The sequence below is a fragment of the Talpa europaea genome (genome assembly GCF_964194135.1).
Source record: "Talpa europaea genome assembly, chromosome: X".
Lineage (NCBI taxonomy): Eukaryota > Metazoa > Chordata > Mammalia > Eulipotyphla > Talpidae > Talpa > Talpa europaea.
In genome coordinates this window covers 39,593,437-39,604,066 of record NC_140081.1, presented here as the reverse complement: position 1 = coordinate 39,604,066, position 10,630 = coordinate 39,593,437, and the positions used below count along the sequence as shown (strand labels likewise).

Below are 10,630 nucleotides of genomic sequence, written 5' to 3'. Positions count from 1 at the left end.
TTTTTTTTTTTTTTTGACTTTGGTAACTATGCGTTTTATTTTTTTTTTTTTTTTATAAATTTTATTGTTATATTCCCCATACAATTGCAGCCCCCCATTCTGACCCCAATCCCTCCCCTCCCGCCCCCGCCCCCCTAAAAGTGTCTCTGGTTCATAGTTTTTTGTTGATTTTGATTTTCACTTTCTTATAGTTATTCATTTTCCTGGTCCCTTATTTAAGTTTTCTAGATTCCTGCTATGAGTGAGACCATCCGGTATTTTTCTTTTTCTTTTTGGCTTATTTCGCTGAGCATGATCCCTTCCAGCGCCATCCATGTTGCAGCAAATTGCATGTGTTTATCTTTTTTGAATGCTGAGTAATATTCCATGGTATATATGTACCACATCTTCTTGATCCAGTCATCTATTTTTGGGCATTTGGGTTGTTTCCAAAGCTTAGCTATTGTAAACAGTGCTGCTATAAACATAGGGGTGCAGGTGTTCTTTGGAATTGATGTTTCTGTGTCCTTTGGGTAAATACCTAGGAGTGGAATTGCTGGGTCATATGGAAGCTCTATGTTTAGTAGGTCCAGAAATCTCCACACAGCTTTCCACAGTGGTTGGACCAGTTTGCACTCCCACCAACAGTGCAGAAGAGTTCCTTTTTCTCCACACCCTCGCCAACATTTGTTGTTGCTAGTTTTTTTAATATGTGCCATTCTCACTGGTGTAAGATGGTATCTCATGGTAGTTTTGATTTGCATTTCCCTGATGACAAGTGATGTTGAACATTTTTTCATATGCCTGTTGGCCATTTGCATTTCCTCTTCAGAGAAGTTTCTTTTAAGCTCTTCTGCCCATTTTTTGACTGGATTATTTTCTTTGTTGTTGTTGAGTCTCATCAGCTCTTTGCAGATTTTTGTGATCAGTCCTTTATCATTAGTGTTGGGTGCAAAAATGTTCTCCCAGTTGGTGGGGTTTCTCTTTGTTTTTGTTATTGTCTCTTTTGCTGTGCAAAAGCTCTTTAATTTGATATAGTCCCAGCTGTTTATCTTTGCCTTCACTATCACTGCTTTGGGTGATGTGTCTGTAAAGATGTCTTTGATGTGCAAATCACGTAGTGTTTCGCCTATATTTCCTTCTATATATTTTATGGTTTCAGGTCTTATGTCTAGTTCTTTAATCCATTTTGAGTTGATTTTTGTGTATGGTGTGAGGTGGTGGTCAAGCTTCATTCTTTTGCATGTAGCGACCCAGTTTTCCCAGCACCACAATGTGTGCATTTTCATCTTGATTATAGTCCCCATACAATTTCCACCCCCCTTGTTTTGATCCTACTCCCCACCCCACCCCCGTCGCCCTCCACACCCCATAGTGTTTCTCTAGTTTATAGTTGTTTGTTGATTTTGATTTTTACTTTATTATAATTAGGAGGGGAGTCTTTAAAGCCTCTACCGGTTCAGCCAGTAGCCCAGCTTTGTGATTGGCATTTGAAGTGTGTGTGTGTGTGTGTGTGTGTGTGTGTGTTGAGGAAGCAGTCTTTTAGGACTGAGCCCTTAACCTGTGAAATCTGATGCTATTTCTTTCCAGGTAGAGAGTGTCAGAATTGAGTTGAATGGTAGGGTACCTAGCTGATGTCTGAGAACTTCTTGGTGTGAGGAAAAAGCCCACATGTTGGAATTGGGTGATGCATTGTTACTCATACTTCTGCCTCTGTCATATATTTTTAAGAGCTCATGGGCCTACCCAGATAATCCAGGAAAATCTCCCTATCTTTTTTTTTTTCTTCCTTGCCTGGGATTTCACTTGCTAAAATAGTATCAACACACAAACTGCCTCAGGTTTTGATTTCCTGGGAACCAGACTAAGATAGCCTAAGGTACCCATGTGTAATAGGAAGGCTTTTACATTATATTTCAATTGTTGTAGTGTCTCTTCCATTTGACATAGATATTTCCAAGAGCAAAGATCACACCTTAAATTGGGGTTAAGCAAACATATTCTGTGAAAGGGCCAGATAATAAATACTTTTTGGCCTGGTAGGCCATATTGTCTCTGCTGCAACCAATCAACTCTGTTGCTGTAGTGAGAGTAGTCAAAAATAATCCATAAACAAGTGAGCATGGCTGCATTTCAATATATATATTTTTTAATTTACAAAAGCAGGCAATAGGCTGGATTTTGTTGTCTGTTAATTTGATTGTTTGTTTTACACTCTTTATTAACTTAAGTCCAATGGAATCTTCTTGTAGCTTTAGCCTTGGCAACAAGTCAAATATCAGAATGACTGCATATACTGTGCCTGCCAAGGCACGCACAGGGAATTTTACTGTATATTTTTTTCTGGTAGGCTTTGGTTTTAAAGAGCAGCATACACAGGAGAAAGATTCTATTTTTATTTTTTTTAACATTTTATTTTTTATTTATATATATATATTTTATTTTTATATTCCCCATACAATTGCAACCCCCCCATTCTGACCCCATTCCCTCCCCTCCCGCCCCCAACCCCCCAAAAAGTATCTCTGGTTCATAGTTTTTTGTTGATTTTGATTCTCACTTTCTTATAGGTATTCATTTTTCTGGTCCCTTATTTAAGTTTTCTAGATTCCTGCTATGAGTGAGACCACCCGGTATTTTTCTTTTTCTTTCTGGGTTTTTTCGCTGAGCATGATCCCTTCCAGCGCCATCCATGTTGCTGCAAATTGCATGTGTTTATCTTTTTTGAATGCTGAGTAATATTCCAGGGTATATATGTACCACATCTTCTTGATCCGGTCATCTATTTTTGGGCATTTGGGCTGTTTCCAAAGCTTAGCTATTGTAAATAGTGCTGCTATAAACACAGGGGTGCAGGTGCTCTTTGGAATTGATGTTTCTGTGTCCTTTGGGTAAATACCTAGGAGTGGAATTGCTGGATCATATGGAAGCTCTATGTTTAGTAGGTCCAGAAATCTCCACACAGCTCTCCATAGTGGTTGGACCAGTTTGCATTCCCACCAAAAGTGCAGAAGAGTTCCTTTTTCTCCACACCCTCGCCAACATTTGTTGTTGCTAGTTTTTTTAATATGTGCCATTCTCACTGGTGTAAGATGGTATCTCATGGAAGTTTTGATTTGCATTTCCCTGATGACAAGTGATGTTGAACATTTTTTCATATGCCTGTTGGCCATTTGCATTTCCTCTTCAGAGAAGTTTCTTTTTAGCTCTTCTGCCCATTTTTTGACAGGATTATTTTCTTTGTTGTTGCTGAGTCTCATCAGCTCTTTGCAGATTTTTGTGATCAGACCTTTATCATTAGTGTTGTGTGCAAAAATGTTCTCCCAGTCGGTGGGGTTTCTCTTAGTTTTTGTTATTGTCTCTTTTGCTGTGCAGAAGCTCTTTAATTTGATATAGTCCCAGCTGTTTATCTTTGCCTTCACTATCACTGCTTTGGGTGATGTGTCTGTAAAGATGTCTTTGAGGTGTATGTCATGTAGAGTTTCGCCTATATTTCCTTTTATGTATTTTATGGTTTCAGGTCTTATGTCTAGTTCTTTAATCCATTTTGAGTTGGTTTTTGTGCATGGTGTTAGGTAGTATTCGACCTTCATTCTTTTGCATGTAGCGACCCAGTTTTCCCAGCACCATTTATTGAACAAACTTTCTTTGCTCCAGTGCATATTCTTTGCTCCTTTGTCAAAGATTAGTTGACCATAAATCTGTGGGTTTATTTCTGGATTTTCTATTCCATTCCATTGGTCAGTGTGTCTGTTCTTGTTCCAGTACCAGGCTGTTTTGATGATTATGGCTTTGTAGTATAGTTTGAAGTCTGGGAGTGTGATGCCTCCATTCCCTTCTTTTTTTTTTCAGGAGAGCTTTGGCTAGTCAGGTTTTTTTGTGATTCCATATGAATTTCATCAATAATTGTTCTATTTCTTTGAAGAATGACGTTGAAATTTTGATTGGAATAGCATTGAATCTGTATATTGTTTTGGTAGGATGGCCATTTTAATAATGTTTATTCTTCCATTCCATAAGCATGGGGTGTCTTTCCATTTCTTTTTGTCTTCTTCTATTTCTTTTAACAGTGTTTTATAGTTTTCTTTGTATAGGTCCTTTACCTCTTTTGTTAGATTTATTCCCAAATATTTGATTTTTTTTTTGTTTCGATAATAAAAGGGATGTTTTTTTTGATTTCTTCTTCTTCAGATTTATTGTTTGTGTATAGTAAGGCTACTGACTTTTGCGTGTTGATTTTGTATCCTGCCACTTTGATGAACTGATTGATGAGTTGAATTAGTTTTTCTGTGGAGTTTTTGGGGTTCTCTATGTATAGTATCATATCATCTGCAATTAGTGATAGTTTGACTTCTTCTTTTCCTATTTGGATTCCTTGGATGTCTTTCTCTTGTTTTATTGCTCTGGCTAGGACTTCCAGTATTATATTGAAAAGCAGTGGTGAGAGTGGACATCCTTGTCTTGTTCCAAATCTTAATGGAAATGCTTTCAGCTTTTCACCATTGAGAATGATACTGGCTGTTGGCTTGTCATAGATGGCCTTTATGATGTTGAGTTATGTTCCTTGTATCCCAAGATTTTCAAGGGCTTTTATCATGAATGGGTGTTGCACTTTGTTGAAAGCTTTCTCAGCATCTATTGATATTATCATATGGTTTTTATATTTCTTTTTGTTGATGTGTTGGATAACGTTGATTGAATTTCAGATGTTATACCTTCTTTGTGTCCCTGGAATGAATCCTACTTGGTCGTGGTGAATTATCTTATGGATATATTGTTGGATTCGGATAGCTAAAATTTTATTAAGGATTTTTGCATCTGTATTCATTAGGGAGATTGGCCACAGTAGACAGATTCTATTTCATTTTTTCAAGAGTGAGGATCTGGTGAAAGTTCATTATGAAGCAATTTACAAGAGAATTTGTTTGTTTTTGGACATAATTTTTTTTTTAATTAAAATGTTTCTTTTTCTTATGTTCCCCTCCACCATCCCTTGTATCTTTCTTTCCCTTTTCATCTCCCCCACCCCATAACCTCAGAACCCTCAGGGTGTTTATCAGTGTCTACTGGCTTTTGAAAGTGTTTTCTGTTATTGAACTTACTGCTATGTAAATGCCCAGTATTTATTTTAATCATTCTGACTTACTTTGCTGCACATAATTCTCGTAAATTCACTCCATTTTGTTGAAAATGTCTGCATTTCATCCTTCCTTATGGCTATAAAATAACCATGGTGTGGATAGCCTCCCCGATGGCGCAGCGGTTGAGCGCTGGGTTGCGAGGCTGCCCGCAGCCTCTGCAGCACCGGTTTCGGGCTGGGGCCCCACATGCCTCGCAGACCTCTCCTGCCGCCCGTCTCCTGCAGACCTCTTCTGCTCCTCTGGTGAGTCCTCTTACCCTCCCGTGCTTCTGATTATACCCGGTGTTTGTATAAATAAATAAATAAATAAATAGATAGATAAATAAATAAATCTTTAAAAAAATAAAAATAAAAAATAACCATGGTGTGGATATACCACATCTTCTTGAGCCTTTCATCCATCGATGGACATTTAGTTTGTCTCCATCTCCTAGCTATTTTACATAATGTTGCTATGAACATGGTGGAACACATGTTTTTGCTGTGGTTGATGATGGATTCATATTCTGTGGCTATATGCCAAAGAGTGGGAATGCTGAGTCATATGGCATTTTCATTTTTAGTTTTTAAAGGTAAACGCAGATTGCTTTTCATTCTGGTAGCAGCAGTTCACATCCCCACCAATAGTGAAATACAGTTCCTTTTTCTCTGCATCTTCTCCAACACTTGTTGTTGGAGGTCTTTTTTAATATGTGCCATTCTCACAGGTGTGACATGGTATCTCACGCAGCATTTTTAATTTTTTTCCCCATTTTTGTCTCCATGTATTTTATGTCGAACTCATTCCCAGGCTGTACGTTTTTGTTTCTTCAGTTCCTTCTGGGGTATTTTTTCTTCTGTGCAACCTCCTCAGATTGTTTAGGAACAATCTGCTTGTTTTCAGTAAGGATCATCTCAATATGGCAGAGAGAGCTCATGTATGGGTAAATCCGACCATGAGCTCAGTAAACCCTACCATGAGTCTTAGGAGTTTTGTTCACTTGGATGTGTTCAATGACCAGAGAATCTACATTTAAACCCTTAAGTTTGGCATTACTCTCTGCATTTTTAAGCATGTGCAGTAAAAATCCAGCACTCTTTTCTTGGCCATCAATGCTGCATCCAGCCCCACTGTTTGGCCTGGGCACACCTACCGACTCCACCACTGGAACAATGGAATGGCACGCACTGCTTCTGTAGAGTGGCATCCTTCAGATACTTGGTGGCTTGTAGGATATGCATACCCTTCATGGTCTGGGCAGTTTCACGCGGATTTTTGAAATGAACACAAAGATTGGAGCCTCTTGATTTGCATAACCTCATAGGGTTTTCTGGGTCAAGTGAGGAGCGAACAATTTTCAGAGATTGCCTAATGTCACTTGTGGGAAGAGGAAGAGCAGTGGCTACTGCTCTCATAGTTTTAATCTGCATCTCTGTTATCAGAAGTGATGATAAACATTTTTTTTTTCTGGAAAATATCCTCTTTGGTGAATTATCTGTTCTTACCTGTGCCTATTTATTAATTGGGTTATTTGTTTCTTTACTGTACCTTGGATAATAATTGGATGAGCTTTCTTTATATGTGTGTGTGTGTGTGTATATATATATATATATATATATATATATCTTGACTAGTAATAAACATTTAAACATTTCCTACTTTCAGTAGGTGTCTATTTAATCATCTTATATTTTCATTCACTGTATAGATGCTTTGTAACTTGAGGTAATCCAAGTCGTTTATTTATTTATTTTTAAATTCCCTTGCTACAGGGGTTGATTCAACCAAATATATCTTTATTGTTGATATCATGGAATGTGTCAGCAATGAAAACATTGCTTTTATATATTTTATCATTGCTGTCATATATCTACATCTTTAATCCATTTGCAGCTTATGTTTGTGTATGGGGTTAGTGCGTAATCCTACTGCATTCTTTTATGTGTGGTTTTCCAATTTTCTCAGCACCAACTGTCTTTCCCACATTTTATGCTGCTATGTAATTTGTTTTAGTTCTGGGTTTCCTATTCTGTTCCACTGATTTCTGTACCTCGCTTTGTGCCAACACCATATTGTTTTTGATCCCGTTGCTTTACAGCAAATTTCGAAGTCAGGTAATGTGATACCTCCATTTCTCTACTATTTTCTCAGGGTTATTTTGTGATTCAAGATCTTTTGTGGGTCCATATAAATTTCAATGTTTTTAGTTTGGTTTTGTTGAGCAATACTGCCATTGTATTGAAGACGATTGCATTAAATATGTGTATCATTTTAGGCAGGATAGTCCTTTTGATTATATTGATTCTCCCCATCTATGAGCATGAGGTAGACTTTCTTCTCCTTATTTGGTTTGCTAAGTCCTCTAACAACATCTTATAGTTCTCATTGTATAGGTCTTTTACTACTGTTGTTAGGCTGATTCCAAGGCACCTAGTTCTGTTTAGTTTTTTTTTTCCCAAGCAATTGTAATTTGTTTTTCTTTTGAATTTTATTTTATTTTATATTTTATATGCTTTTTTATCATTTATCATTTTTATGTTTAATATATTTTATCATATATAATTCTTACATCAGTTTTAATTTTTGCACAATGTAGACATTTTCATTTTGGTTACTTTCCCCATACAATTGCACCCCCCTTATTTGGACCCTAATCCCTCCTCTTCTATCCCCTTCCCCCCCGTAGTGTGTCTCTGGTTTACAGTTGCTTGTTGATTTTGATTTTTTCTTTATTAAAATTAGTCTTTTTCCTAGTCCCTTATTTGGGTTTTCTAAATATGTGCTAAATATGTGCTAAATATGAGACCATCCGGTATTTTTCTTTTTCTTTCTGGCTTATTTTGCTGAGAATGAGCCCTTCCAGCTCCATCCAAGTTGCTGCAAATTGCATGAATTTATCTTTTTTGATTGCTGAGTAATATTCCATTGTGTATATATACCACATCGTCTTGATCCAGTCATCTATTTTTGGGCATTTGTGTTGTTTCCGTAGCTTAGCTATTGTAAATACTGCTGCAATAAACATAGGGGTGCAGATGCCCTTTGGAATTAATGTTTCTGTGTCCTTTGGGTAAATATCTAGGAGTGGAGTCGCTGGATCATACGGAAGCTCTATCTTTAGTAGTTTGAGGAATCTCCACACAGCCAAAGAGGAAATGCAATGGTCAACAGGCATATGAAAAAATATTCAGCATCACTTGTAATCAGGGAAATGCAAATCAAAACTACAATGAGATACCATCATACACAAAAACTAGCAAGGATGTGAAGAAAAAGGAACTCTCCTGCAGTAGTGGTGGGGGTACAAACTGGCCAATTTTCATTTTTGCACAATGTATGCATTTTCATCTTGGTTATATTCCCCATACTGTTCCCACCCCCCTTATTTTTTTTAAAGATTTATTTATTTATTCATACAAGCACTGGGTACAGTCATAAGCACGGGATGGCGAGAGAATTCACCAGAGCCAGAGCGGAGAGTAGAACAGGTAGAGTGAGGAAGTACACTGCTGAGGGGAGTAGCGGGCAGCAAGAGAGGTCTGCGCGCCATGTGGAACCCCCACCCGGTGGGCGGGGATCGAACCGGTGATGCAGAGGCTGCGGGCAGCTTCGCAACCCAGCGTTCAACCGCTGCACCCGGGGAAGCCCACACCCCCCTTATTTTGACCCTAATCCCTTCTCCACTCCATTGCCCTATAGTAGGTCTCTGTTTATAGTTGCTTGTTGATTTTTATTTTTACTTTATTATAATTAGTCTTTTTCCTAGTCCCTTATTTGGATTTTCTAAATTCCTGCTGTGAATGAGACCATCCGGTATTTTTCTGTTTCTTTCTGGCTTATTTCACTGAGCATGATCCCTTCCAGTTCCATCCATGTTGCTGCAAATTGCATGAGTTTATATTTTTTGATTGCTGAGTAATATTCCATTGTGTATCTGTACCACATCTTCTTGATCCAGTCATCTAATTTTGGGCATTTGGGTTGTTTCCATAGCTTAGCTATTGTAAATAGTGCTGCTATAACCATAGGGGTGCAGGTGCCCTTTTTAATTAATGTTTCTGTGTCCTTTGGGTAAATACTGAGGAGTGGAATTGCTTGATCATATGGAAGCTCCAACTTCAGCAGGAAGAAGAATCTCCACACAGCTTTCCATATTGGTGGTGGACCAATTTGCACTCCCACCAGCAGTGCAGGAGAGTTCCTTTCTCTCCACATCCTCGCCAACATTTGTTATAGCTAGTTTTTTAAATATGTGTCATTCTCACTAGTGTAAGATGGTATCTCATTGTAGTTTTGATTTGCATTTCCCTGATTACACCTGATGCTGAACATTTTCCCATATGCCTGTTGGCCATTTGTGTTTCTTCTTTGGAGAAGTTCCTTTTAAGCTCTTCTGCCCATTTTTGGACTGGATTATTTGTTTTTGTTGAGTCTCATCAGCTCTTTGTAGATTTTTGTGATCAGTCCTTTATCATTAGTGTTATGTGCAAAAATTTTCTCCCAGTAGGTAGGGTGTCTCTTTGCTTTGGTTACTGTCTCTTTTTCTGTACAGAAGCTCTTTAATTTGATGTAGTTCCAGATATTTATCTTTGCCTTTGCTATCACTGCTTTGGGTGATGAATCTTTAAAGATGTTGATGAGGTGTATGTCATGTAGTGTTTCGCCTATATTTCCTTCTATGTATTTTATGGTTTCAGGTCTTGTGTCCAGTTCTTTGATCCATTTTGAGTTGGTTTTTGCGCATGGTGTGAGGTGGTAGTCAAGCTTCATTCTTTTGCATATAGCAACCCAGTTTTCCCAGCACCATTTATTGAACAATCTTTCTTTGCTCCATTGCATATTCTTGCTCCTTTGTTAAAAATTAGTTGATTGTAAATCTGTGGGTTTATTTCTGAATTTTCTATTCAGTTCCATTGGTCCGTGTGCCTGTTCTTGTTCCAATACCATGCAGTTTTGTTTATTATCGCTTTGTAGTATAGTTTGAAATCTGGGATTGTGATGCCTTCATTCCCTTCTTCTTTTTCAGGAAAGCTTTTAGCTATTCCGGTATTTGGAGCTCCATATGAATTTCCTCAATTTTTTTTCTATTTCTTTGAAGAATGTCATTGAAATATTTATTGAAATAACATTTAATCTGTAGATTGCTTTTGGTAGGATGGCCATCTTGATAATGTTAATTCTTCCAACCCATGAGCAGGGGATGTCTTTCCATTTCTTTATGTCTTCCTCTATTTCTGTTAATAGTGTTTTATAGTTTTCTTTGTACAGGTCCTTTACCGCTTTTGTTAGGTTTATTCCCAAGTATTTGATTTTTTTTTGTTTCAATAATAAAAGGGATGGTTTTCTTGATTTCTTCTTCTTCAGATATATTGTTTGTGTACAGGAAGGCTACTGATTTTTGCGTGCTGATTTTGTATCCTGCTACTTTACTAAACTGAATGATTAGTTTGATTAGTTTTTCTGTGGGGTTGTTGGGGTTCTCTATGTATATTACCATATTATCTACGGATAGTGATAGTTTGACTTCTTCC

The 10,630-nt window shown here is 37.6% G+C and overlaps 1 pseudogene across 1 annotated transcript; it reads right to left on the bottom strand.

Annotated features, from left to right (window-relative positions):
• Positions 1-5,899: 5,899 nt before the first annotated feature.
• LOC311186899 (large ribosomal subunit protein uL22-like) lies at positions 5,900-6,340 on the bottom strand (annotated as a pseudogene). Its single transcript has one exon. The product of its transcript is annotated as a large ribosomal subunit protein uL22-like (transcript).
• Between the last annotated feature and the right edge of the window lie 4,290 nt (positions 6,341-10,630).